The sequence below is a fragment of the Oryx dammah genome, unplaced genomic scaffold (assembly GCF_014754425.2).
Source record: "Oryx dammah isolate SB20612 unplaced genomic scaffold, SCBI_Odam_1.1 HiC_scaffold_23, whole genome shotgun sequence".
In the NCBI taxonomy this organism is placed as follows: Eukaryota; Metazoa; Chordata; class Mammalia; order Artiodactyla; family Bovidae; genus Oryx; species Oryx dammah.
In genome coordinates this window covers 81,275,289-81,302,513 of record NW_024070207.1, presented here as the reverse complement: position 1 = coordinate 81,302,513, position 27,225 = coordinate 81,275,289, and the positions used below count along the sequence as shown (strand labels likewise).

General features: G+C 39.6%; 1 long non-coding RNA gene across 1 annotated transcript in view; it reads right to left on the bottom strand.

Annotated features, from left to right (window-relative positions):
• Positions 1 to 27,225, bottom strand: part of LOC120882147 — a 48,796-nt gene that overhangs the window by 10,918 nt on the left and 10,653 nt on the right. Inside the window, exon 2 of the long non-coding RNA XR_005725425.1 lies at positions 7,350 to 7,444. This is a non-coding gene — a long non-coding RNA (uncharacterized LOC120882147). The remainder of the gene's footprint in view (positions 1 to 7,349; positions 7,445 to 27,225) is intronic.

Genomic DNA, 27,225 nt, shown 5'->3' with positions numbered 1-27,225 from the left:
ACATGAGTTTGAGTGAACTCCGGGAGTTGGTGATAGATAGGGAGGCCTGGTGTGCTGCGATTCATGGGGTCACAAAGAGTTGGACACGACTGAGTGACTGAACTGGAACTGGAAGGTAGATTTATGGCCCAGGATGTGATCTATCCTGGAGAATGTTCCATGTGCACTTGAGAAAAAGGTGAAATTCATTGTTTTGGGGTGAAATGTCTTATAGATATCAATTAGGTCTAACTGGTCTATTGTATCATTTAAAGTTTGTGTTCCCTTGTTAATTTTTTGTATAGTTGACCTATCCATAAGTGTGAGTGGTGTTCTAAACTCTCCCACTATTATTGTGTTACTTTTAATTTCCCCTTTCATATTTGTTAGCATTTGCCTTACATATTGCAGTGCTCTTATGTTGGATGAATATATATTTATAATTGTTCCATCTTCTTCCTTGATTGATCCTTTGATCATTATGTAGTACCCTTCTTTGTCTCTTTTCATAGCCTTTATTTCAAAGTCTATTTTATCTGACATGAGTATTGCTACTCCTGCTTTCTTTTGGTTTCCATTTGCATGGAATAACTTTTTCTAGCCCTTCACTTTCAGTCTGTATGAGTCCCTTGTTTTAACGTGAGTCTCTTGTAGACAACACATATAGGGGTCTTGTTTTTGTATCCATTCAGCCAGTCTTTGTCTTTTGGTTGGCGCATTCAACCCATTTACATTTAAGGTAGTTACTGATAAGTATGATCCTATTGTCATTTACTTTGTTGTTTTGGGTTTGAGTTTATACACCCTTTCTGTGTTTCCTGTCTAGAGAAGATCCTTCAGCATTTGTTGGAGAGCTGGTTTGGTGGTGCTGAATTCTCTCAGCTTTTGCTTGTCTGGAAAGCCTTTGATTTCTCCTTCATATTTGAATGAGACCCTTTCTGGGTACAGTAATCTGGGTTGTAGGTTTTTCTCTTTCATCACTTTAAGTAAGTCCTGCCATTCCTTCTGGCCTGGAGAGTTTCTATTGAAAGATCAGCTGTTATCCGTATGGGGATCCCCTTGTGTGTTATTTGTTGTTTTTCCCTTGCTGCTTTTAATATTTGTTCTTTGTGTTTGATCTTTGTTAATTTGATTAATATGTCTTGGGGTGTTTCGCCTTGGGTTTATCCTGTTTGGGACTCTCTGGGTTTTTTGGACTTGGGTGACTATTTCCTTCCCCATTTTAGGGAAATTTTCAACTATTATCTCCTCAAGTATTTTCTAATGGTCTTCCTTTTTGTCTTCTTCTTCTGGGACTCCTTTGATTTGAATGTTGGGGCATTTAACGTTGTCCTAGAGGTCTCTGAGGTTGTCCTCATTTCTTTTAATTCGTTTTTCTTTTTTCCTCTCTGCTTCATTTGTTTCTACCATTCTATCTTCTACATCACTTAGAAGAGGGAGAAGGGAGATAGAGGTGACCAGGAGGAGAAGAGAGGGAATCATAAGGGGAGAGGGCAAGCTAGCCAGTAACCAATTCTTTATGTGTTCTCCACAGTCTGAACCCCTCAGAGGTGTTCATGGAGTTACACACAGCAGAGAAGAGGGAGGAAGGAGACAGAGGTGACCAAGAGGAGAAAAGGAGGAATCAAAAGGAGAGACATATCCAGCCAGTAATCAGTTCCCTAAGTGTTCTCCACAGCCCGGAACACACAAAGAGATTCACAGAGTTGGTCAGAGAAGGGGGAGGGAGGAGGTAGAGGCGAGATGGTGGACAAAATGGAGAGTCAAATGGGGGAGAGAGCAATCAAGCCAGTAATCACACTCTCAAGTAAAAATGGATACTGAAGACTGGGTTCTTAAAGGTACAAAATTGATAAAAAATACCAAAAAGCAAAGATTAAAAATCTAGAGTAGACTCTCAAAAATAGGTTAGACTATCAAAAATACAATATTAAAAAAAACAAAACAAAGTCTCAAAAATTATAAAATATATATATGAAGTTTGTTTTAAAAATAGCATCTTTTTTGCAAGGTAATAGTACGTTATAAAAATGAAAATTAAAGGAGTAATAGAGGACTTAAAATTAAAAAGAATTTAATTAAAAAAATGATAATAGTAAAAACATGTCTAGGAATTTCTCTGGAGCTGTTGTGGACAGTGTGGGATCAGTTCAGTTTCAGATAGTTCCTTGATCTGGCTTATACTTCTCAAGATCTATAGGCCCCTTCCAATGTAGTTGGTGCTAACTACAGGGTTTTAATCTGTTGCATGTGTCCCTTCAAAGTGGTTCCCTCTGTTTATTTTAGCTTCTGTTTGGTGGTCCCTTTGGTGTCTAATATCTGCCCTGACACATGTGGGCGAAGGTGGTCACTTATTTAGGCTCCCTTGTTCAGTCGTGCTGTGGGGAGGGAGCAACACTGCAAACAAATATCACTGGCATGTGTAGGGAGTGCTCACAGTTTCTCGGTCACACCGGGTTTGCCCCCACTCATGGCTTGTGCACTTTCATTGTCTACAGTTCTCAGGTTCTATGTTGCTCTGCCAGGGAACTCTCTCAGGTCGGCCCTGGGTTGCGTGCACTTCCCAGGTTTAAGTCGCTCAGGTTCAGGTTCTCGGGTACTCCCCAAAGGTGCAGACTCCATTTGGCATGCATTTTGTGCCCTTCCCAGGTCCGAGCAGCTCAGGCCACCAGGTGCTTGGCGAGCTCAGTCTCCCCCAGGTCGGGGGGTGCATCTTATTGCCGCCCCCGTCCCAGCCACTCAGTTTTCTGGGTGTGCAGCAGGCGCACCTTCTCGGGTGTGCCGTGTTTCTCTTCTTGGGAGCTGATCTCTGGCTGCAACCCTCCCAGCAGATGTCAACCATGCTGAATCCCATGAAGTCGTGGTTAGCAATGGAGCCTGCTTGCAGTTTGATAGAGGATGCCTCTCTGGGGCCGAGATTTCCCCTTTCCAGCTCTGGCTGACCCTGCCTGCCTGTCTCTGGCAGGGGATAGGCCTATCCACAGCCTGCTAGCTCTCCTCTGTTATTTGTTCAGTCCTTTGTTCTCTTAGCAGGCCTGGCAGTGTCTTGGGTGAGGGCTTTTTGTGGCATAGTTCTCGCTCTCTCTCTCTGACTGTCCCACAGTTTGGGTTGCTATCTCATGTTAGTTTCTTCAGATTGCCCTCAGGGCATTCGGCCCAGTCCTTACCCTAAGCAATGCAGCCTGAGCCTCCCTGTTCAGACCCCACTTGCTGGTGGCAGGTGCAAGCACTGGGAGTTGCCGTTAGGCACTTAATCTGTGGGTTTTATTTATTTATTTATTTATCCCCACCGCCACCTGGGTATGTTGCACTCTGAGATTCCAAAACACCCCACAGACCCGCCGGTGAGAGGGTCTCCTGGTGTTTGGAAACTTCTCCTCTTTTAAGACTCCCTTCCCAGGACAGATCTTCATCCCTACCTCTTTGGTCTCTCTTTTTAGCTTTTATATTTTGTCCTACCTCCTTTCAAAGACAATGGGCTGCCTTTCTGGGTGCCTGATGTCCTCTGCCAGCATTCAGAAGTTGTTTTGTGGAATTTTCTCAGCATTTAAATGTTCTTTCAATGAATTTGTGGGGGAGAAAGTGGTCTCCCCATCCTATTCCTCCGCCATCTTAGGACCACCCCTCTTTAGGGTTTTCTATGGATAGTATCATGTCATCTGAAAACACTGAGAGCTTTATTTCTTCTTTTCTGATCTGGATTCCTTTCTTTTTCTTCTCTGATTGCTGTAGCTATGACTTTCAAAACTATGTTGAATTATAGTGGTGAAAGTGGTCACCCATGTCTTGTTCCTGATCAAAGGGCAAATATTTTCAGGTTTTTCACCACTGAGAATAATGTTTGCTGTGGGCTTATCAGATATGGCCTTTACACTGTTGAGACAGGTTCCTTTAATTTTTGAAGAGTTTTAATCATAAATGGGAGCTGAATTTTGTCAAAGGCTTCTTCTGCATCTACTGAGATTATCATAGGTTTTAATCTTTTAATTTCTTAATATGGTATATCACATTGAATGATTTCCGTATATTGAAGAATCCTTGCATCCCTAGAATAAACCCAACTTGATCACAGTATATGAGCTTTTTAATGTGTTGTTGAATTTTGTTTGCTAAAATTTTGTTGAGGATTTTTGCATCTATGTTCATCAATGATATTGGCCTGTAGTTTTCTTTTTTGTGTTGTCTTTGTCAGGTTTTGATATGAGGGTGATGGTGGCCTCATAGAATGAGTTTGGAAGTGTTCCTTCTGAAATTATTTGAAACAGTTTTAGAAGGATAGGCATTAACTCTTCTCTAAATGTTTGATAGAATTCATCGGTGAAGCCATTTATTCCTGGGCTTTTGTTTTTTGGGGAGATTTTTGGTCACAGCTTTGATTTAAGTCCTTGGGTTGTCATAATTTCTATTTCTTCACTCTTGGAAGATTGGACTTTTCTAAGAATCTGTCCATTTTTTCCAGGTTGTCCATTTTATTTCATTATAGTTGTTCGTAATAGTCTCTTATGATCCTTTGTGTTTCTGCATTGTCTGTTGGAATCTCTCCTTTTTCATTTCTAATTTTGTTGATTTGATTTCTCTTTTTTTCTAGATGAGTCTGGCTAAAGATTTGACAATTTTGTTTATCTTCTCAAAGAGCCAACTTTTAGTTTTATTAATCTTTACTAATGTTTCTTTCATTTAGTTTTCATTTATTTCTGCTCTGATCTTTCTTTCTTTCCTTCTGTTAATTTGGGGTGGGGGAGAGGATTTGTTCTTCTTTTTCTAGTTGTTTTAGGTATAAAGTTACGTTCCCTATTCGATATTTTTCTTGTTTCTTGAGGTAGGATTGTATTGCTATAAACTTCCCTCTTAGAACTGCTTTAGCTGCATCCCACAGGTTTTAGGTTGTCGTGTTTTCATTGTCATTTGTTTCTAGAAATTTTTTGATTTCCCTTTTGATTTATTCAGTAACCTGTTCACTATTTAGAAATGTATTGTTTAACCTCCATGTGTTTGTATTTTTACAGTTTTTTATCTTGTAATTGATACTTAATCTCATAGTTTTGTGGTTAGAAAAGATGCTTGTTATGATTTCAATTTTCTTAAATTTGCTGAGGATTCATTTGTGACTCAAGATGTGGTCTATCCTGGAGAATATTCCATATGCACTTGAAAAGAAGGTGTATTCTTCTGCATTTGGATGGACTATCTTGAAGATATCAATGAGATCCATCTCATCTAATGTATCATTTAAAACTTGTGTTTCCTTATTAATTTTGTTTTGATGATCTGTCCATCAGTGTGAGTGGGGTGTTAAAGTGTCCTACTATTATTGTATTACTCAATTTCTCCTTTTTTGTCTGTTAGTATTTGTCTTATGTATTGAGGTGCTCCTATGTTGGCTGCATAGATATTTACAATTGTTATGTCTTCCTCTTGGACTGATCCCTTGATCATTATGTAGTGTCCTTCCTTATCTCTTGTAATATTCTTTATTTTACGGTCTACTTTGTCTGACATGAGGATTGCTACTCCAGCTTTCTTTTGCTTTCCATTTGCATGGAATCTATTTTTCCATCCTCTCACTTTCAGTCTATATGTGTCTTGAGGTCTGAAGTGGATCTCTTGTAGACAGCATATATATGGGTCTTGTTTTTGCATCCATTCAACCAGTCTGTGTCTTTTGGTTGGAGCATTTAACCCATTTACATTTAAAGTAATTACTGATATATATGTTTCTACTGCCATTTTCTTAATTATTTGCGGTTTGTTTTTGTAGATCTTTTTTTTCTCTTGTATTTTCTGACTATGTAAGTCCTTTTAATGTTTGCTGTAAAGCTGGTTTGGTGGTACTGAATTCTCTTAACTTTTGCTTGTCTGAAAAGCTTTTCATTTCTCCATCAATTTTGAATGAGACCTTTGCTGAGTAGAGTAATTTTCATTGTATATTTTTCCCTTTAAGTACTTTAAATATATCCTGCCATTCCCTTCTGGCCTACAGAGTTTCTGCTGAAAGATCAGCTGTTAAATTTAAGCTGTCAAATCTATGGGGTTTCCCTTGTATGTTACTTGTTGCTTTTCTCTTGATGCTTTTAATACTCTTTCTTTGTGTTTAATCTTTGCTAGTTTGATTAGTATGTATCTTGGCATGTTTCTCCTTGGGTTTATCCTGTATGTGACTCTTTGTGCCTCTTGGACTTAATTGACTATTCCCTTTTCCATGTTGGGGCAATTTTCAAGTATAATCTCTTCAAAAATTTTCTCTTATACTTTCATTTTCTCTTCTTCTGGGAGCCCTTAATTCAAATGTTGGTGTGTTTAATGTTGTCCCAGAGATCTCTGAAGCTATCCTCAATTTTCATTCTTTTTAGTTTATTCTGCTCTTCAGCAGTTATTTCTAACATTTTATCTTCCAGTTCACTGATCCATTCTTCTGCTTCATATTCTATTATTGATTCCTTCTAGAGTATTTTTAATTACAGTAATTGTGTTGTTTGTCTCTGTATGTTTATTCTTTAATTCTTCTAGGTCTTTGTTAATTGATTCTTGCATTTTCCTCATTTTGTTTTCAGGGCTTTTTATCATCTTTACTATCATTATTCTGAATTCTTTTTCAGGTAGTTTGCCTATTTTCTCTTCATTTATTTGGACTTTTGTGTTTCTAGTTTGTTCCTTCATTTGTGTAGTATTTCTCTGCCTTTTCATTTTTTTTAACTTATTGTGTTTGAGGTCTCCTTTTCCCAGGCTTCAAGGTTAAATTCTTTCTTGCTTTTGGTTTCTGCCTTCCTAAGGTTGGCCCAGTGGTTTGTGTAAGCTTCATATAGGGTGAAATTTGTGCTGAGTTTTTTTTTTTTCCTCTGATTGGTACGGCTGAGTGAGGTGGTAATCCTCTCTGCTGATGACTGGGTTTGTATTTTTTTCTTGTTTGTCGTTTGGATTAGGCATCCTGCACAGGGTGCTACTGGTGGTTGGGTGATACCATGCCTTGTATTCAAGTGGTTTCCTTTGTGGGAGTTCTCACTATTTGATACTCCCTAGTGTAGGAGTTCTCTGGAGTCTAGGGTCTTGGAGTCAGTGCTCCCACTCCAAAGGCTCAGGGCTTGATCTCTTCCAGTAGTTGGGTGATGAGATGTCCACGTTCACCCTCCTATCTGCCACTTGTTGGCACCAGACACTCCTTCCTGGCGGCGGGAACAAGGGCTTCTCAGCACTGGCGTCTGTGATGACCACTTAGCATGCCATCACTGGGCCACCTCTCAGACCCAGCTGACATCTCCTCCTACTCCTCCTCAGCACTGCCCAACTCTGCAAAGCTCACCCCACCTCAAGCTTTTGAGACAACCAAAATGGAAGTGTGACACATATATAGGAGAAAAAAATAGGCAACTTACTGTGAGCTGGCCCAGATTTTATATTTAGCAGACAGATCATTCAAAGCAGCTATAACTACAGGCATACATTGGAGATAGGGTTTGGTGCCAGAGCACTGCAATAAAACAAATATCACAACAAATCAAGTCACACAAATTTTTGGTTTCCTAGTATATATAAAAGTTATATTTATATTATACTGTAATCTATTAAGTATGTGATAGCATCATGTCTAAAAACACAATATACATGCCTTAATTTTAAAATAGTTTATTGCTAAAAATTCTAACCATGACATTACATGATTGCCACAAACTTTAAATGTGTAAAAAAAAAGCAATATTTGTGAAATGCAATAAAGTAAAGCATAATAAAACAAGATATATGTATATGTTGAAAGAATTAAAGGAAACTATATTAAAATAACTAATGGAAAATATGATGACAATGACAAAACAAATAGAGAGTCCAATAGATAAAGTTTAACTATTAAAAAGGACCAAATGTAAATTCTGGGGTTGAAAACTTCAATCATAAAATTAAAAATTCACTAAAGGGATGCAAGAGCAGATTTGAGATGTCAGAAGAAGAGTCAGTGGACTTGACTATATATCAAGAGAACTACTTAATCTAAAGAGTAGAGAGAATATGATCCAGCAATTTGACTTCTGAGTCTTATTGAAGGAAATGAAAACACTAACTCAAAAAGATACATACACCTCCACATTCATTGCAGCATTATTTACAACAGCCAAGATATGGAAATAAATAAAATATCTGTCAAATATAAATGGATAACTAAAATGTGATGTGTGTGTGTGTGTGTGTGTGTGTGTGTGTGTGTGTGTGTGTATGGGCTTCCCAGGTAGCACTAGTAGTAAAGAACCCACATGAAAATGCAGGAAACATAAGTGATATAGATTCAATCCCTGATTCGGGAAGATCGCCTGGAAGAGGTTATGGCAACCTGCTCCAGTATTCTTGCATGGAGAATCCCATGGACAGGAGTCTGGTGGGCTACAGTCCATAGGGTTGCTAAGAGTTGGACATGACTGAAGTGACTTAGCATGCGCACGCGCGCGCGCGCGCGCACACACACACACACACACACACACACACACACACATATATATATAATGGAATATTATTCAAGTATAAAAATAATGAAATCTCTGGGGCATTATGCTAAGTAAGCCTGACAGAGAAAGACAAATACCATATGATCTCACTTATATAAAGAAACTAGAAACAAACAAAAAAAAAGCTCATAGGTACAGAGAACAGATTGCTAGTTACCAGGAGTGGGGCTTGGTGGATGGCAAAATGAATGAAGGAGTCTAGTTATAAAATAATTAAGTCTTGGGGATATAATTTAGAGCATGACAACTGTAGTTAATAATACTGCTTTCTATCTTTGAAAGTTCCATCTAAGAGTTAAGATCTAGGAAAGTAGATCTTCAAAGTTCTCATCACAAAAAAATTCTATAACTATGTATAGTGACAGATGGTAACTATGCATTGTAATCATTTCACAACATATACAAATACTGAATCATTATGCTATACACCTGATACTAATATAACTAATTGACATGACACTGTATGTCAATTATATCTTACAAGAAATTTTTAAATAAAAGCAATGAGAATAAAAAATGAAAAATTAACAGTTTCAGAGAAACAACATAGTATACACCTAAATATACATTAAGTAGGAATGCCAGGAGAGGGGAGAAAAAGGTGGAAAAATATTTGAGGAAATAATAGCCAACATTTCTGAACTGTAATAGAAACAATATATATAGATCTAAGAAGCCAAATAAAGAGAAAAGCTATCCTTAACTAGATACATCATAGTCAATGTGCTAAAACAAAAAGAGAAAATATTTAAAGGAACAAGAGAAAAATGACTGATCACTTACAGTAGAATAACAATATGGTAATAGCTGACCTCACACAGAAACCATAGAGATAGGACTTGAGGATACAACGAGGTAAGGAGACGATGGGACAAAGTGAGAAAGTAGCATTGACATACAGTTGGAAGCTGTTATAAAACAAAGGGAGCCTAGTCTGGTACTCTGTGATGACTTAGAGGAGTAGGATGAGAAGAGGGGGTGGAAGGGAGGCTCAAGCAGAAGGGGATATCTATATCTATGTCTATATCTATATATATAGATATAGAGATACATATATAATTATGACTAATTTGCATTGTTGTATGGCAGAAACCAATACAATATTGTAAATCAATTACCATCCAATTAAAAAATAAATTTAAAAAGCACTAAATGTGCCACCAGAAAATCACTAGAGCTAATCAATGAATTTAGCAAAGTTTCAGGATACAAAATGGAGATATATACCATGTTCTTGGATTGGAAAAATCAATATTGTGAAAATTATTATACTACCCAAAGCAATCTACAGATTAAAGGCAATCCCTATCAAACTACCAATGGCATTGTTCACAGAACTAGAATAAAAAATTTAATAATTTGTATGTAAACACAAAAGACCCCAGAGAGCCAAAGTAATCTTGAGAAAGAAAAATGGAGCTGGAGGAATCAATCTTCCTGACTTCAGACTATACTACAAAGCTACAGTCATCAAGGCAGTATGGTATTGGCACAAAAACAGAAATACAGATCAATGGAATAAGACAGAAAGCCCAGAGATAAATCTATACACTTATGGGCACCTTACCTTTGACAAAGGAGGCAAGAACACACAATGGAGAAAAGAGTCACTTCAATAAATGGTGCTGGGAAAACTGGACAGCTATGTGTAAAAGAATGAAATTAGAACATGCCCTGATGCCATATATAAAAATAAACCCAAAATGGATTGAAGACTTAAATGCAAGGTCAGAAACTATAAAGCTCTTAAAGGAAAGAACACTCTTTGACATAAATCACAGCAAGTTCCTCTCTGACCCACCTCCTAGAGTAATGGAAATAAAAACAGAAATAAGCAAATGGGACCTAATTAAACTTAAAACCTTTTGCACAGCAAAGGAAACTCTGAATAAGATGAAAAGACAACCTTCAGAATGCAGGTGGGTGGTAATAATTGCAATGAAGCAACTGACAAATGATTAATCTTCAAAAGATATAAGCAACTCACACAGCTTAATATCAGAAAAATAAATAACCCAATCAACAAGTGGGCAGAGGACCTAAACAGGCATTTCTCCAAAGAAGACATGCAAATGGCCAATGAACACATGAAAAGATGCTCAATATTGCTAATTATTAAATAAATACAAGTCAAAACTACAATGAAGTATCACCTCACACCAGCCAGAATGGCCATCATAAAAAAATCGACAAACAATAAATTTTGGAGAGGATGTGGATAAACGGGAACCTTCCTGAACTGTTGGTGGCAATACCAATTAATATAGCCATTACAGAGAACAGTATATAGATTCTTTAAAAAACTAGGAATAAAACTACCATATGACCCAGGAATCCATCTACTGGGCATATACCTTGAGAAAACCACAATTCAAAATAAAAAGCATGTACCCCAATGTTCATAGCAGCACATTTACAATAGCCAGGACATGGAAGCAACCTAGATGTCCATTGACAGATAAATGGATAAAGAAGATGTGGTAAATATAGGCAATGGAGTATTACTTGGTCATAAAAATGAACGAATTTGAATCAGTTGTAGTGAGGCAGATGAACCTAGAGCCTGCGGTACACAGTGAAGTAAGTAGAATGAGAAAAACTAATATTGTAAATTAATGCATATTTAAGGAATCTGGAAAAATATTACTGATGAACCTGTTTGCAGGGAAGGAATGGAGATGCAGACATAGAGAATGGACTTGTGGACACAGCAGGGAAAGGAGAGGGTAGAATGAATTGAGAAAGTAGCACTGACATATATACATTACCATGTGTAAAATAGCTAGCTAGTGGGAAGCTGCTGTAAAGCACAGGAAGCCCAGGTTGGCACTCTGTGATGACCTAGAGGGGTAAACCGAGGAGGGGAGGGAGGCCCAAGAGGGAAGGAATACATACACACACACACACACACACACACACACACACACACACACACACTTATGGCTGATTCATGTTGTTGTACAGCAGAAACCAACACAACATTGTAAAGCAAGTATCTTCCAATTAAAATAGAAATTAAAAAAAGCCAAATGTGCACCACAAAAATGAAGAAGCCATGGGAGCCAGAAAATGGTAGAATAATGTATTCAAAGTACTGAAAGGAAAAAAAAAGGCAACCAAAATTCTATATCTAGTGAAACTATCATTCAAAAATAAAAGGAAATAATGACATTCCCAGATAAATATTAATAAAAACTAAGAGGATTTATTGCTAGCAGACCTGCCCTATATGAAATCCTAAGGGGGATACTATACACTGAAAGGAAATTATATCAGGCATTAGCTTGAAAACATAAGATGCAATGAGAAGCACCAGAAATAATAAATATATGTGGTTCCAAATAGGAAAAGCAGTACGTCAAGGCTGTATATTGTCACCCTGCTTATTTAACTTATATGCAGAGTACATCATGAGAAACGCTGGGCTGGAAGCACAAACTGGAATCAAGATTGCTTGGGAGAAATATCAATAACCTCAGATATGCAGATGACACCACCCTTATGGCAGAAAGTGAAGAGGAACTAAAAAGCCTCTTGATGAAAGTGAAAGAGGAGAGTGAAAAAGTTGACTTAAAGCTCAACATTCAGAAAATGAAGATCATGGCATCTGGTCCCATCACTTCATGGGAAATAGATGGGGAAACAGTGGAAACAGTGTCAGAGTTTATTTTGGGGGGCTCCAAAATCACTGCAGATGGTGATTGCAGCCATGAAATTAAGACACTTACTCTTTGGTACTGAGGTCCAGCCTCAGCAGAGTCCAGGGATATCCTCAGGATGGACGACGTCGGTGAATGTAGAAAGATAGAGAAAGAGATAAGGAAAGAATGACACAGGGTGACCAAGCTTCAGTGAGCAAGGCCCCTCACTTTATTTTCAGAGAGGGCTTTTATGCCCTGAGTTGTACATTGAGCAAAGTGAAAAATGCAGAGTCAACTCAACATTCCATCAGTATTAACTTTTATCGATATCAGGTTCTTTCCTGCAAGAGTCTTAATTTTTGTACATTATCTTCTGGCCCAGAGACCCGTTGATATTTTATGACCTCTTTTTGATGAAGGTTGGTCAGCCAGAACAATAATTTTCCCTTGAAGTGTTTCTTCTTAAATTTCTAGCCTGCATCACCCTTAAAGTACAGAGTTACATTTTTATGGAGCAAAGATTCAGCGGGTTACAGCAAAGAAAGAACTTATTAACTCAAAGTCTAATGTTGCTAATGCTAAAGCTGCTGCTTGTTTTTTCTACATCCTGACTAAATGCATTCCCAGGAACACAATGGATAAGGGATGTGAGAACTTGATAGCAAGCATTGGCTCAACAATGTTGCAAGAGTCTGGATAAACCTGTCAAGTAAGCTAGAATGCTAACAGGGTGTTTGAATTGAAACACTCTTTTCATGCCCAGGAGATTTATTACCTAGAGCCCTAAGTTGATTTTCTCAGGAGAAAGGTGGTCAGGGATAGCCCCCTATTAATGTCAGAGGAGTTGGTGAAAGTCATGAAAAAACAGATTCTGGTTTTGGGGTAGATGCCCGAGAAGGGGGGCCCCTCAAGACCTGATCTTGCCTTTGCCCATCAGGCCTCTTCCTCATGACCTTTGCCATGGGCGGGATTCTTCACGCTGGCTCTCAGCACCTTGGAAGGAAAGTTATGACCAACCTAGACAGCATAGGTATCTAGAAACCTATGGGTATCACAGCAACCTAGAAAGCAGAGATATTACTTTGCTGACTAAGGTGCGTCTAGTCAAGGCTATGGTTTTTCCTGTGGTCATGTATGGATGTGAGAGTTGGACTATGAAGAAAGCTGAGTGCTGAAGAATTGATGCTTTTGAACTGTGGTGTTGGAGAAGACTCTTGAGAGTCCCTTGGACTGCAAGGAGATCCAACCAGTCCATTCCAAAGGAGATCAACCCTGGGATTTCTTTGGAAGGACTGATGTTAAAGCTGAAACTCCAATACTTTGGCCACCTCATGCGGAGTTGACTCATCATAAAAGACTGATACTGGGAGGGATTGGGGGCAGGAGGAGAAGGGGATGACAGAGGATGAGATGGCTGGATGGCATCACTGACTCAATGGACATGAGTTTGAGTGAACTCTGGGAGTTGGTGATGGACAGGGAGGCCTGGCGTGCTGCAATTCATGGGGTTGCAAAGTTGGACATGACTGATCGACTGAACTGACTGACTGAACTGACTGATGTGGAAATACTATATATAGTATTTATGCTCAAAATATATAAATATGAATTATATTTTTTTCTTAGTTTCTTTAAAATATAAAATTACTTAATGAAAAATTAAACACTGTTGTATTTGGGGGCTTATAACATAAAAATATATATGAAATAATAGCATAAAGGAGAGAGGAAGGGTGCTATAATGGAGCAAATTTTCTATATATTACTGCATTTAGATTTACATTAATCTGTAGCAGACTGGCTTAATTAAAATGCATATTATAATCTTTAAAGCAACCACAATGAAAATAACTCACAATCATTCAAGATGGCTGAGTCTCAAAATAATTACCTGAATGAAAGAACCCAGAAAGAAATTACATGTCATTCAATTTATATAAAACTAGGAAATAGAAACTAATAAATATGATAGAAGATTAGATCAATGGTTACATGGGGATAAAGAGTAGAGAGAGGGGTTACACAAAGACATGTATATAGTCACTACCTTGATTGTGGTGATTGTTTCACAAGTATATTCATATGTCAAAAGGTCAAATTGCATATTTATTTACAAATAAAGCTGTTAAAATGAGTATGAGGGAACTTTTATCAATAATGAAAATGTTTTTGAACTGGATTGTGGGTGGAAATGCTTGTACTACTGTAAACACTTCCTGTAAAGTTCCCTAATTAAAGAGTTACAATGGGTAAATTTTTTGGTATATTAACTATAATTGCAGTAGAACTGTTTTTAAATAAGTTACTGGATTTTTTCCCTCCTTCCTTGATTTAGTAGCCTTCCTTGATTTAGTAGGCAGGCTTATATGTTATGATTGGAGATGGTAAGTGAAAGAAAAGGTCTGATGAGAGGTGAGAAATTTTGAAGAGCTGTGTGCAGAATGGAAGAAAGTACTTTCTACAGAAACACAGAAAGCTTTCCAGGAGACTTTAGGTAAGGCATATAAGTGATGCACAGCTAAAAAAAGGCAGACATAGACACTGCTTTGGGGGAATTCACAGATATGGCAAGGCAGACAACACATAATCTTCAACTATGATGACTACCCTGTGTGATGAGCAGAATTCAGTGGGCTCTAGAAGCCCATGGACTATAATATTGCTTAAGAAAATAAGACCATGTGCTTAAGGGTATAAGCATGTGGACTATAATGTTGCTTAAGTGCATAAGGTGAAGCACCAATATTTTGGCCACCTGATGTGATGAACTGACTCATTGAAGACCCTGATGATGGGAAATATTGAAGGCAGGAGGAGAAAGAGACAACAGAGGATAAGATGGTTTGATGGCATCACCAACTCGATGGACATGAGTTTGAGCAAGCTCCAGGAGTTGGTGATACACAGAGAAGCCTGGTATGCTGCAGTCCATGGGGTCACAAAGAGTCAGGCACGACTGAGAGACTGAACTGAACTGAAAGGTATAAGTCTCCCAAAGTGACTGGTAAGTTCAGATTTACAGGATGAGTAGGAGTTAGCCCAATGGATGAGTAGGAGTTAGCCCAATGGATGAGTAGGAGTTAGCCCAATGGAGAGTCAGTGATGAGTTGTCCAGGCAGAGGAACAGCATGAAAGAGATCTTGGGGGCCAGAGAGAGCACTCAAGGAACAGTCTTCTTCCCTAGTCACAGTAGCAGATCACAGAAGATATTGGTGTATGCAGTTGCCACCCCTTCAAAATGATCAGGACCCCAACTGCTTAATGTGAATAAGTTAAAGAACAGGGGCAATGAGCTAGACCACTTGGGTTCAAGTGCCTGCCGAGGTCCAGCCTCAGCAGAGTCCAGGGATAGCCTCAGGATGGACGAGGTAGGCAAATGAAGAAAGATAGATAAAGAGATAAAGAAAGAGACACAGGGTGACCAAGCTTCTTCGAGCGAGGCCCATTTACTTTATTTTTCTCAGGGCTTTTATACCCTGAGTTATACATACAGCAAGGTGAAAAATGCAGAGTCAACTCAACATTCCATCAGTAATAACTTTCATCAATATCAGGTTCTTTCCTGCAAAAGTCTTATTTTCTGTACATCATCTTCTACTCCGGAGGCCTGTTGATATTCCATGACCTCCTTTTGATAAAGGTTGGTCAGCCAGAACACCAGCACAATGATTTTCCCTTAAAGTGTTTCTTCTTAAATTCTTAGCCTGCGTCACCCTTAAAGTACAGAATTACATTTTTATGGAGCAAAGATTCAGCAGGTTATAGCAAAGAAAGAACTTATTAACTCAAAGTCTAATGTTCCTAATGTTAAAGCTGCTGCTTATTATTTCTATATCTTAACTATATGTACTCCCAGGAACACAATGGGTAAAGGGATGGGAGAACTTGGCAGCAAGCATAGGCTCAACAATGTTGCAAGAGTCTGGATAAATCTGCCAAGTAAGCTAGAATGCTAACAGAGGGTTTGAAACACTCCTCTCATGCCCAGGAGATTTATTAACTAAAGCCCTAAGTTAACTCTTTTGGTCAGGGACAGACCCCTGCTAATGTCAGAAGAGCTGGTAAAAGACATAAAATAGTAAGACAGACAGCTTCTGGTTCAGGGGTAGATGCTCGAGCAGGTCCAGGGGGTCCATCGAGTCCTGAGGCCTTGCTCATCAGGACTCTTCCGCATGACCTTGTCATGGGTCGGATGGCCCAGGGATTCCCTCGAGTCCTGCATGAACTTGTCATGGGTGGGATCTCCCATGCTGGTTCCCAGCAAGTGCCAGTCTCAGCCATTGTTTGCAGTGGGACCTGAGATGCCTTCTGCTTCCTCTGTTGTGAAATTAGGAAAATCATTGCACACACCTATGTCAGAAAATAGCTCATAATGTTCCTATGAGGATTAAGTTAGGCTAAGAGATTTTTAGCTGTTTCTCCTTGGATGTTTTCTCCTGGTCATTTTTATACTATCCTGAGCAGATTTAGTTTTCAAATTTATGGGCAAGCAAAGTCAAGGAAATGTAGCTAGTATCTGTGCAGTAAGGAGATGACATTATTAAAAGCATATTCATTCTCAAAAATAATAAAGACCTGGTTTTGAAAATAGTAGCACTGGTAGATATGACTATATAAAAATCATTTTAAATATCATGGTCTAAATATACCAATAAAAGGACAGGCAATAAAAAAGAATACCCAAGTATATATTGTCTACAAGAAACCCACTTTAAATATAGAGACACAGAGGTTAAAAGTGGTGGGGAGAACTTCTAAGATGGTGGAGGAAAAAGATGGGAAGACCACCTCTCTCCACACAAATATATCAAAAATTTATGTGCATATGGAACAACTCCTACAGAACAACTTCTGAATGTTGGCAGAAGACCTCAGACTTCCAAAAGGCAAACCAATCTCCTTAGAACAAGGTAGGGCAAAAGATAAAGATAAAAAAGTAAAGGATTTCAGGATGGGGACCTGTGCTCTGGGGATACAGTCCTGAAGGAGGAAGACTTTCTACACACTCAGAAACCCCATCACAGGTGGGGTCAGTGAGGAGCTTTGGAACCTCAGAGGTGAATGCAGCAACAGGTGCTTGGAAGGCAAAATGGAAAGAATTCACCAGAGAGATCATTGCTGAACAGCACTTCCCAGACAAGAAGTGAACAGTACTCCTGCATCCACCAAGGAGAGTGGGGGCTGGGTACTGAGGCTCAGGTTTAGTGGATCAGACCCCAAGGAGAAGACAGGGGTTGACTTCCCTGAAGATACTCTGAGGGGGCTAGTACGACACAGCTGAGGGAGTCTAGGGTAAAGCCTGGGCCTGCCAGAGAGGCAAGAGATGCTTGTCGCCAGGACACTCTAACTCCATGTACTCACAGGCAGTGGCTGTGCTGCCCAGTGGGTGGCCATCAAAGTTGGCAGACATGGCATGTCTAAAGTTTATGATACCAGAGAAGGGAAATAAGCCACTGCCAAAACCAGGGAGAGGGCCTGAGGCAGCAACAAAATGCCACCGCTATAGTCCCAACCCCAGAGGCGGCAGTTGCCACCAAGCTGTGAGCAGGCACAGGTTACTGCCCACATCTTCCTGGGAGTCTAAGTAGCTTGACTTTCCCTAGGAACATACAACGTGAGGCCAATTCCTATGGGAGAACATATGACCTGCCTCAGACTGTAACAACATCCTTCAGGTCTCCACAGCCTCAGGCACTCCTTAATACATCTCAGCTGTGGCTTCCAAACTCCTCCCCCCCCCCTCCCCCAGCCCAACTGAGAAAGTGAGCCCTAATAAGCCTTGGCCTTTGCCTCCTCTTGTTTGGGTGGGGAACAAACACTGGAGGGCAGCCTATAAACAAAGGCGGACCCAAAACCAAGCGGAGCACTAGGGACTGTGTGACCAAAGAAGAGGAAGGGAATTAGCTCCTGCAGCCATAGGTGTAGATTATATCACTGCAATTAGCACAGACTGGACTTTAGGGGCGATTGTGCACCGTGGAAGCAAGTACAAGTGGTTTCTCAAGAGGCAGGTCAGGTGGTCTGGTATTCCCATCTCTTTCAGAATCTTCCACAGTTTATTGTGATCCACACAGTCAAAAGCTTTGGCATACTCAATAAAGCAGAAATAGATGTTTTTCTGGAACTCTCTTGTTTTTTCAATGATCCAGCGGATGTTGGCAATTTGATCTCTGGTTCCTCTGCCTTTTCTAAAACCAACTTGAACATCTGGAAGTTCACGGTTCATGTATCGCTGAAGACTGGCTTAGAAAATTTTAAGCATCACTTTACTAGTGTGTGAGATGAGTGCATATACCCTGAAGAAAGCATAAGTTATTTGAAAGAGCACATGTACCCCAATGTTCACTGAAGCACTATTTACAATATATAGGACATGGAAGCAACCTTGATGTTCACCAACAGATGAATGAATAAAGAAGTAGTGGTACATATATACAATGGAATATTACTCAGCCATAAAATGAAATGCATTTGAGTCTGTCCTAATGAGGTAGATGAAACTAGAATTTATTTTACAGAGTGAAGTAAGTCAGAATGAGTAAAACAAATATATTAATGCATACATATGGAATCTAGAAATATTGTACTGATGAACCTATTTGCAGGGCAGCAATGAAGATGCAAACATAGAGAACAGACTTGTGGACACAGAGGGGTAAGGGGAATGTGGAGCAAATCGAGAATAGCATGGAAACATATACTCTACCATTTGTGAAATAGATAACTATAAGAATTTCATGTGTGACTCATGGAATTCAAACCAGGGCTCTGTGACAACCTAGAGGGGTGGGATGGGGTGGAAAGTCAGAGGGAGGTTTAAGTAGGAGGGGCCATATGTATACCTATGGCTGATTCATATTGATGTGTGGCAGAAACCAACATAATATTGTAAAGCAAGTATTCTTCAATTAAATATAAATAAGTTTTTAAAAAAGAAGTTCACAGGCTCAGAGAGGTAGAGAGATTTGCCCCAAATCACAAACCAGTAAGAGGTGGCACAAGGAATGCCTCACCCATGGCCTTACTGCTAACCTGGGCTACCATTAGCTCTAGCAGCCTACAGCCTACACCATCTTCCTAACTGGCCTATAGACTCACTGGAGGTCAAAAATACTGTTTAGCTCTCATGTATAGTCTCGCACTGAATTCACTCTCAAGAGCATACTTGGGGAGAGAATTTCTCCCTTTAACCTGGAAAGAAGGGTTCCTTTCAACATTTCAGACAGCTTCTAGAAACAAGTTACATGAGGTTGTTCTCTAAGTGTACACTAAAAAAATCAAATGTGATATCTATTGACACAAGGTTTATCTTGAATGAAACTAGATAGTTTAGTGTAGTTTACATAGGCAGTAGATGAAGCTATAATAAGCTGCAAGGAAGAGATACTGAGCAAGGATCAGATTTCTCTATTGAGGAGACACTGTTGTGGTCAGAGGGGAGCCACAGGGGCTCTGGGGTTTTAATAATATTTGAGTCACTATTTTGGGTGGTGGTTACACAGATTTTCACATTATAATTATTCATTATTAATCTCTGTATATGTTTCATGCTTCTTATGTATGTTATATATTACTTCAAAATTGAACCCAACAAAAGGGAATATGTAGGTCCCAAGACACAAATGCTGAGATTTGAATAAAGATATTAACAGCAACCCACTCTAATATTCTTACTTGGAAAATTCCATGGACAGAGGAGCCTGGTAGGTACAGTCCATTGGGTCACCAAGAGTCAGACATGACTCAGCACACATGCATTAACATGGCTACATGAAGAAGATGTTATCAGTCAGAAGGGGTAGGTTACTCATTCATAAAACAAAACTTTTAATGCCAGTCTAACTACTGTTTGGGCAAAAATGTCTCTACTAACTTGACTGTGAGTATTCCTAGTGCCTTTGTCAACACAGTATCTAGTCTGAGATAGACATATCAGATGATGTTAGCCTCATGTGATTAGCAGACCAGGAGTTTCTATGCAAGATGTCAACTCTTCTCCCATCTCCTGCCTCCTGAATTACCATAATCTACTTCTTTATGATCTGAAACCACTACATATCAGAATTCCGCCCCCCTATCAATCACACACACACACACACACACACACACACACACATACACACACACAGTCTCTCTCTCTCTCATCATAACAGTATATGGATGTTTTTTCAGGGGACATTGTGATAAAATCCTCATCATCTCATGTTCATCTAAGCCAGTTATGATGCATCCAATATCACTGACAATCACTGATTTGGGATTGGTCATGTGACCAGATTCAGTCTCATATTCTTGGGATGATGGGGGTGGAAAGTATTATGTCACAGTTCTCTTGCTCTTGGAAAAGGAACACTGGAAGATATTTTCCATTTTCCCTAAATATTACCATTTCTAGATATGAGCTCTGTATTGCTACAGACATCTGGGGACCAGGATGATGGAGGACACTGAGGTGGATGAGAAAAGAGGGAAAGAATCTGAACCCTTAATGACACCCCTGAACTGGACTTCTCCATGTCTAGAACCCACCCTACTTTGCACTTCCAGTCTACTTGGCAATTAGACCAAATGCATAATGATTAACAGCTACCTGCCAGGCACTACTGTTGACCCTGAAGATACTAAAGTAAACAAAATGTACATATGTCTCTGCCTTCACAGAACTCATATTTTGGGGTACCTGTATAAACAATAAATAAAATAAATGACTGAATTACACTGTAAGTAGGAATATTATACTGCTATGGAAAGCAGATTAGAGCAAGTTGAGCAGGCTTTATAAATTGTCAAGGAAAGAATAGAAGTGAAAAGCAAGGGATAAAGGGAAAGATAACCAACTGAACATAGAGTTCTAGAGAACAGCAAGGGGAGATGAAGAATGCAAAGAAGTAGAGGAAAACAATAGAGTGGGAAAGACTAGAGATTTCTTCAAGAAAATTGGAGATATCAAGGGGAGATTTCATGCAAGGATGAGCACAATAAAGGATATAAATGGTAAGAACCTAACAGGCAGAAGAGATTAAGAAGAGGTGTCAAGAATACACAGAATAACTATAATGACCAGGTTTTCAATGATGGTGTGGTCACTCACCTAAAGACAGACATTCTGGAGTGTGAAGTCAAGTGGGCCTCAGGAAGCATCACTAAAAACAAAGCTAGTACAGGTGATGGAATGCCAGTTGAGCTATTTCAAATCCTAAAAGATGATGCTGTGAAAGTGCTGCACTCAATATGCCAGGAAATTTGGAAAACCCAGCAGTGGCTGCAGGATGGAAAATGTCAGTTTTCATTCCAATCTCAAAGGAGGGCAGTGCTAAAGAATGCTCAAAGTGAAAGAAAGTGAAAGTGGAGTCATTCAGCCGTGTCCAACTCTTTGCGACCCCATGGACTGTAGCCTACCAGGCTCCTCCATCCATGGGATTTTCCAAGTAAGAATTCTAGCGTGGCTTGCCATTTCCTTCTCTAGGAGATTTTCCCAACCCAGGGATTGAAACCGGGTCTCCCGCATTGTAGGCAGACGCTTTACCGTCTGAGCTACCAGGGAAGTCCATTGGCAGGTCGGTATAAACCCCTGACAGGGTTTCTGCCATAAGCTGAACGAGATCACTGCAGAACTGCAGAACTGAAGAGCAGGGCTCCTCACTTGCTTCACGCAGGGTGTGTAATTCATTCACACAAGCACACTGTAGAGTTAGTAAAGTACAGCAGAAAGCATGTTCACTAGGAGAACAAAGAACTAGAGCTCCAAGCATCCTTACTTGTCCTGAAGAATCCCGGATGAGGCCCCAAGATGAAAGGTTGCTGCTAAACCACAAAAGATGTCAGGATTCTTGGCCTCCGGAGGAGAAGAATTCAATCTGGGGCCAGTGATGAGGTTTGATCGCTCAGAGCTTTTATGTAATAAAGTTTTATCAAAGTATAAAAGAGATAGAGAAAGTTTCTGACACAGACATCAGAAGGGGGCAGAAAGAATGCTCAAACTACTGCACAATTGCACTCACTTTCCATGCTAATAAGGTAATTCTCAAAGTCTACAAGTTAGTCTTCAGCAATATGTGAACTGAAAACTTTCAGATGTACAAGCAAGGAGTTAGAAAAGGCAGGGGAACCAGAGATCAAATTGACAACATTCGCTGGATCATAGAGAAAGCAAGGAAATTCTAGAAAATCATCTACTTCTGCTTCATTGACTATGCTAAAGCCTTTGACTGTGTGGATCATGACAAACTATGGAAATTACTTGAAGAGTTGGGAATACCAGACCACCTGACCTATCTCCTGAGAAACCTGTATGTGGGTCAAGAAGCAACAGTTAGAACTTTACATGCCAGAACTGACTGGTTAAATATTGGAAAAGGAGTAAAACAAGTCTTTATATTGTCACTCTCTTTATTTAACTTATATGCAGAGTACATCACATGAAATGCTGACTAGATGAATCACAGGCTGGAATCAAGACTGCTGGGAGAAATATAAACAACCTCAGGTATGCAGATGATACCACTCAAATGGCAGAAAGTGAAGAGGAGCTAAAAAGCCTCTTGATGAAGGTGAAAGAGAAGAGTGAAAAAGCTGGCTTAAAACACAACATTCAAAAAACTAAGACCATGGCATCCAGTTCCATCACTTCATGGCAAATAGAAGGGGAAAAAGTGGACAATGACAGATTTTATTTGGGGGGGCTCCAAAATCACTGTTGATGGTAATTGCAACTATGAAATTAAAAGATGCTTGCTTCTTTTAAGAAAAGTTATGACAAACATAGACAGCATATTAAAAAGCAGAGACATCACTCCCTACAAAGGTCTGTATAATCAAAGCTATGGTTTTTCCAGTAGTTATGTATGGATGTGAGAGCTGGACAATAAAGAAGGCTGAGCACTGAAGAATTGATGCTTTCTAATTGTAGTGCTGAAGAAGACTCTTGAGAGTCCCTTGAACTTCAAGGAGATCAAACCAGTCAATCCTAAAAGAAATCAACCCTGAATAGTCATTGGAAGGACTGATGCTGAAGCTGAAATTCCAATACTTTGGCCACCTGATGTGAAGAGCTGATGCACTGGAAAAGATCCTGATGCTGGGAAAGATTGAAGGCAGGATGAGAAGGGATGACAGAGGATGAGATGGTTGAATGGCATCACTGACTCAATGGACATAGGTTTGAGCAAAATCCAGGAGATGGTGAAGGACAGGGAAGCCTGGCATGCTGCAATCCATGGGGTTGCAAAGAGTCAGACACAACTGAGCAACTGAACAACAACTGGAAGATTGTGAAAACTGGAAGCATGAGTTATAGACAAAGTATATATATTTCTATATTTATAGATATGATTTAGCCACTGAACTATAACAACAACAAAGAAAGATCTGGAATGTTGAGAAATTGGAAATTTTGTTAAGTAGTCAGAATAAGCCTCACTCAGAAAGTGTATTTAGGCAAAGATTTGAAGGAGTTGGTGGGATGAGCCATTAAATATGTAGAGGAAGAACATTTTAAACACAGACAACAACCAGTTGAAGAGCCTTCAGGTAAAGTGTGATTACTTAACTTAAGGTAGATATGGAGGGATTTCGTGGTAATGTAGTTGGATTTCAGAGAAATAACACATCAAATCTTGCAGAAACTTGTAGGTCATGTAAATATTTTGATGTTGTGTTGTTGCACTAATCAAGGCAAGAAGTTGTAGTGGCTTAGAATCAAGTGGTAGGAGTGGGGAAGGCAAAATTTTTCATACTCCCAGTCTACTTAGACCACAGAATCAACAGGATATCTGGATGGATATAATGGTAAGACTGATTTCAATGTTTTTTAATATTTATTTATTTGGCTGTGCCAGGACTTAGTTGGAGCATGTAAGATCTTCAATCTTTGGTGCAACATGTGGGATTTTTAGTTGGGGCATATGGAATCTAGTTCCCTGATCAGGGAATCAAAGCCAGGACCCCTGCATTGGGAACACAGAACCACCAGGGATTCCCCTGACCCCAGTATTTTTAAGTGAGTATCTGGAAGGCTGATGTTAACTGAGATGACAACCAACAGAATTTGACTGACTGAAATGAAATAAGTTCATTTTTTGCATGATTGAAACGTAATGTCTATTGGATATCCATTTGTGCTTCTAGGTGGACAGTGAAAACAGACTCTGGAGCCTAAGTTGGATATCAAAGCTGGGGAGCAAAGAGAGTATAGATGGCATAGAAAGCCTCGGTCCTGGATGAGATCATGAAAGGAATGAGTGTAGGTGGAGAAGAAGAGGATAAGGATTCAGTTCTGAGGTTTGTCAATATGGAGAGAACACAAAGAAAGGAGGAGAACCAGCCAAGGAGACTGAGCAGCTACAGTTACATGACATCAGGGAACACCAGGGAAGTGTTGTCCTGGAACCCAGGTGTGTATGCGTCAACCTGACTGGATCACGGGGTATCCAAATATTTGGCTAAACATCATTTCTGGGTATGTCTGCAAGGCTATTTTCGGGTGAAATTAACATCTGAATTTAATTTGGACTGGACTCATTATTTGCCCAGTGTGAGGGCAAATAATGCTGAACACAACAAAAAGGAGGAGGAAGGAAAATCTGGGCCTTTCCTGACTGACTGAATGAACTGGGACATTGATCTTCTACTGTTCTCGGTGCTACAGTTTCTCAGGTCTTCAGACCCTGACTAGAATCTACCTCATTAGTTCTCTTGGTTCTCAGGCCACTGGAGTTGAAATGAATTAAGCCACCAAGCCTCTCTAGGACTCCAGCTTGCAGACACCGGGTTGCGGGAATTCTGTCTCCACAACTGCATAAGCCAATTCCTTTAAAGAATCTCTTCCTGTATATATATCCTATTGTTTCCATATCTCCAGAGAATGCTAAATGATACACCAGGGGAGAAAGTGGTTCCAGGTGGAAGGAGTGATTGACTTGGCCCCAAATTATAGACAGGATACACAAGAAGGAACGGTGACATAGCCACTGACTTAGAAATATTGATGTCATTATTAAATTGATTAGAAGTTTCAGTTCAGGTGAAGATGTCCTCGCTCAATCACAGTGAGATTAAGACAGAATAGAAGGATATGGAACTGGAGACAGTGAGTGCAGACCCTTGCTATGTGAGGTAGGCTACCAAGGGGAGGAGAAATGTCCCCATAGGGAGTAAGAAATAGGGAGGCAAAAAGAAGGTTTTTTTCCTGTTTGTTTTTTAAATAATAATAAATCAATTTTTATTTTGACAGGTGTAATCTACCAGAGGGAGGGAAAGTGATGCAGATGTTACAAATGCTCTGAGATCATGAACTTCCTTTTCCATTGAGCCAACCTAGAAAATAATTTCCTGCTCCTTGCAACCCAAAGGATTTTCACTAATAGAGTGAACAGCGTCTTCACATGTGTAAGTCTTTTCTGTTTTATGCCCACTGAGGTATAATTTTTCATAGTGCTCTCATTCTGGTGTGGATGATAAATTATATGCTCACACTAACTAGTAATGGACATTGGTTCTGAAGCCATAGATTCCAACCCTGGGCCTACCATTTAACAGTTGACATCTTCAGCAAATTATTTCTGTGCCTCAGTTTCTTCATATGGAAATGGGAATAACAATGGCATGTATCTCGTGGGGTTTTGCTGAACAAACGAGGTAAAGCACTTTAAAAACACACAAAAGGATGTGCTATATGGTAACTATTTCATAAATATTAGGTATTATTAAATCTGCATGCTACACGATGCAATATTCTCCTTTACCATATAGAATGTACACTGCTTCCTGATCAGTGTTTCCCTTTCACACATATATTCTTAAAGGTAATTAGTTAAAATAAAACTAACAAAGGGAACTTATCCACAGCTCCCTCTTACAGGCAAGGAAGCTGGGAAACTAAGCAGTTAATTAACAAAGAATAGGAATTTTAAAATAAATGATAACATATGGACTGTGTCAAGATGCCTGGACTGATGTGCAATATTTTGTGTCAACGTGATTGGGCCACAGAAAGTGCCCAAACGGTAGGTCAACCATTATTGTGAGTGTGTCTGTGAGGGAGTTTTAGATAAGATCAGCACTGAATAAGTGGACTGAGTAAAGCAGGTTGCCCTCTAATGAGGATGTCCCATACCAAACGGTTGAAAGCCTGAATAGAACAAAAAAGCTGAGCTTCCTTCAAGGAGGAGGGAATCAAATCTGACTGCTTGAGGTGGGACTCTGGTCTTTTCCTGCCTGTGGACTTGAACTGAACAAGCTCTTGAGGCTCAATCGCAGCACTTTTGGATTAGAACTTACACCACTGGCTCTCCTGGTTCTCAGCCTTTGGACTCAAATGAACTGTACCATCAGCTCTCCTAGGTCTCCACCTTGCTGAATGCACATCTTGGGCTCTTGTCAGCCTCTATAAATATGTGAGCCAGGTCCTAATAAAAAACTCTCTTTCTCTCCTCTCTCTCTTTCTCTCTAAATATCCTATGGGTTCTGTTCCTTTGGAACCCTGACCAATACACTTGTGAAGGCACTAGTCACTGGTGCAAATAAAATTACATGATGACATGATGGAACTCAGTGAAGACCTGCAATATGATCACAGAATTTACAGATACTCCATCAGGGTCACAAAACAGGGTTTTAATAAATAATTATCTGATGGTTATTAAAGGCTATGGTAGACAGAATCCTAAAACTGGTTTCCCAAGATACCTCACCATAATCCCAGGTACTGTGAATTAGAGGAGGAATCACAGGCACATTTGTGTTATATTTGCATGGCTAATGGGATTTTGCAGTAGTAACTGAGATTATTAAACCACTTACCTCAAAATTGGGAGATTATCCTGGATTATCCAAAGGGGCCTAACATAATAACAGCAGTCCTTTAAAAGCAGAGAGTTTTCCCTGGCTTGCAGCAGAGGAAAGCAAGAGAAATTCGAAGCACAAGGTTTTGACACACCATCATTTGCTTGAAGATTGAGGGAACCATATGATGAGAAAACCAGGCAGCTTCTAGGATCTGAGAGCAGCTTCGACAAGACCCTGCAAAGACATAGTTCAGTCCTGCCACCATAAGAGATAAATTCTGCCAATCACCTGGATGAGCTTAAAAGCTGCTTCTTCCCCAGAGTCTCCAGGTA